Raw genomic sequence first — 3,426 nt, 5'->3', positions numbered from 1 at the left:
AGACTGTAAATATTTATACTGACTCTTGGTATGCATTTGGAGTATGCCACACCACTGGACAGTTACGGAAGCAGCGCGGGTTTATAAGTCCTAGTTAGAGGAAGTACTGAACTGTTAAAAACTCTACAGTTGCTAAAGAAACTAGCTATCATTCATCAGTGTGGAGGGTTGATCTTGCCTGGCCACCAAGTGCCACCCCCAAGCTGCTCTATCACTCCCCCTCTTCAGCAGGACAAGGGGTAGAAATTAAGATGGCAAACTTGCGGGATGAGATGAAGGCAGTTTAATAAAGAAAAGCAAAGGAAACAAAAAGATTATTCTCTACTTCCCATGAGCAGGTGATGTCCAGCACTTCCTGGGAAGCAGGACCTCAATACACATAGCTGTTTTTTCAGTAGGTAAATGCCTTAATAATTAATGTCCCCCTGCTGCCCCTTTCTCTTCGCTTTTAATGCTGAGCATGACATCATATGGTATGGAATATCCCTTGGATCAGTTTGGGTCAGCTGTTCTGGCTATATCCCCTCCCAGCCTCTTGCCCACCCCCAGCCTCCTGCCCTTGGAGGGGGTGGTTGGAGCGACAGCCTTGGTGCTGTGCGAGCACTGCTCAGCATAGCCAAAACATTGATGTGTTATTAACACCGTTCTAAATACAAAACCAAAGCTCAGCACTATGAGGCTGCTATGGGGAAAGCGAACTCCATCCCAGCCAGACCCTGTACCTGCACATGTGCTTGCATTGCTTTTGTACGTGTACGTGTATTTGGTTTATGTATAGTTCTATGAGTAGTTCTTTCTCTAGCTGAAATAGTATCAGCAACCACATCTCTGCCGGTGTCTGTACCACTGATGGTCTCGGTATTGGTTTGACTACCTGTAATGGTATCGTTGACTCTATACTGGTATCGGGATCTGTAATGGTATTGGTAATGGCATTTGTAATGGTAATTGTACCTTGTCCTGGTTTCGGCTGGGATAGAGTTAATTTTCTTCCCAGTAGCTGGTATAGTGCTGTGTTTTGGATTTAGTATGAGAAGAATGTTGATAACACCCCGATGTTGTGGTTGTTGCTAAGTAGTGTTTATGCAAAATCAAGGACTTTTCAGCTTCCCGTGTTCTGCCAGGTGCACAAGAAGCTGGGAGGGAGCATAGCCAGGACAGCTGACCCAAGTGGTCAACGGGGTATTCCATACCATATGACGTCATGCTCAGTATATAAACTAGGAGGTGCGGTCCAGGAAGCAGAGATCGCTGCTCAGGGACTGGCTGGTCATCGGTCGGCGGGTGGTGAGCAATTGCATTCTGCATAACTCATTTTGTATATTCTGTCATTATTATTATTATTATTATTATTATTATTATTATTATTATTATTATTATTATTATTATTTTCCCTTTCTTTTCTGTTCTATTAAACTCTCTTTATCTCAGTCCATAAATATTACTTTTTTTTTCCCGATTCTCTCCCCCATCCCACTGTGGTGGCGGGGAGTGAGCGAGCAGTTGTGTGGTGTTTGGCTACCTGCCAGGTTAAACCACAATCATCTGTATCAGTATGTGTAATGTTATCAAAATCTGTAATGGGATCAGAATCATAAAATCATAGAATAGTTGGGGTTGGAAGGGACCTTTAAAGATCATCCAGTCCAACCCGCCTGCCGTGGGCAGGGACATCTTCAACTGGAGCAGGTTGCTCAGAGCCCCGTCCAACCTGACCTTGAATGTTTCCAGGGACAGGGCATCTACCACCTCTCTGGGCAACCTGTGCCAGTGTTTCACTACACTCATTGTAAAAAAGTTCTGCCTTCTATCTAGTCTGAAACTACACTCTTTTAGTTTAAAACCATTCCCCCTTGTCCTATTGAAACAGGCCCTGCTAAAAAGTCTCTCCCCATCTTTCTTACAAGCCCCCTTCAAGTACTGAAAGGCTGCCTCAGGTGTCCTCAAAGCCGCCTCTTCTCCAGGCTGAACAACCCCAACTCTCTCAGCCTTTCTTCACAGCAGAGGCATTCCATCCCCCTGACCATTTTTGTGGCCCTTCTCTGACCCACTCCAACAGCTCCATGTCTTTCCTGGGCTGAGGGCTCCAGAGCTGGACGCAGTGCTCCAGGTGGGGTCTCACCAGAGCAGAATGGAGGGGCTGAATCCCCTCCCTCGACCTGCTGGCCACGCTGCTTTTGATGCAGCCCAGGATATGGTTGGCCTTCTGGGCTGTGAGCACACATTGCTGGCTCATGTCCAGCTTTTGCTCCACCAGGACCCCCAAGTCCTTCTCGGCAGGGCTGCTCTCAATCCCTTCATCCCCCAGCCTGTATGGATACCGGGGGTTGCCCCGACCCAGGTGCAGGACCTTGAACTTGGCCTTGAACCTCCTGAGGTTCACACAGGCCCACTTCTCCAGCTTGTCCAGGTCCCTCTGAACGGCATTTGAATGGCATGCCCTCTGAATGGCATCCAACTCCTCGTGGAGCTCGAGAGGAAAAGGAAACAGTTCAATCTCTGCTAGCAAGATCAGGCTTCGCAGGAAGATTACAGAGCCGCGGTTCGATATGCAAGGAGAAGACCCAAAAGATCAAAGCTCCACAAGAGTTGTGACTGGCCAGGGTTGTGTCACAGGGACAAAAAGAAGGGCTTTTTCAAATACGGGAATGGCAAGAGGAGGAGGTCAAAAGAATGAAGATGGTCACCTGACGGCTAATAGGGATGAAGAGCAAGTGGAGGCATTCCATGCTTTTCCTTAGAGCCATAGAATATCTCGAGGTGGAAGGGACCCATAAAGATCATTGAGCCCATCTCCCTGCGCCTCACAGGACTACCTAAAATTAAACCATATGGCTAAGAGGAGTGTTGTCGAGATGCTCCTTGAACTCTGACAGGCTTGGTGGTGTGACCACTACCCAGGGGAACCTGTTCCAGTGACCGACTACCCTCTTGGAGAAGAATCTTTTCCACGTGTCCAGCCTGAACTTCCCCTGATGCAGCTTCATTCTATTTCCTAGTGTCCTCTTGCCTTGGTCTTTAATAATACTGATAGACCTTGGGCTGCCCGGTCTTCTCAGTTGGAAGACCACGACTGCAGGAACAGTGACTGTGTCCATGTCATGGTTTAACCTCAGCCAGCAACTAAGCCCCACACAGCTGCTTGTGCACTCCCCCCCGGTAGGATGGGGGAGAGAATCAGAAGGGTAAAAGTGCAAAATACTCATGGGTTGAGATAAAGGCAGTTTAACAGGTAAAGCAAAAGCCGTGCACAAGCAAAGCAAAACAAGGCATTCATTCACCAGTTCCCATCGGCAGGTGGGTGTTCAGCCATCCCCAGGGAAGCAGGGCAGCTCCAACATGCGTAACAGTTGCTTGGGAAGATAAATGCCATCACTCTGAACGTCCCTGCCTTCCTTCTTCTTCCCCCAGCTTTATATGCTGAGC

The sequence above is a fragment of the Calonectris borealis genome, unplaced genomic scaffold (assembly GCF_964195595.1).
Source record: "Calonectris borealis unplaced genomic scaffold, bCalBor7.hap1.2 HAP1_SCAFFOLD_49, whole genome shotgun sequence".
Classification (NCBI taxonomy): Eukaryota; Metazoa; Chordata; class Aves; order Procellariiformes; family Procellariidae; genus Calonectris; species Calonectris borealis.
This window is presented reverse-complemented; position numbering follows the sequence as displayed.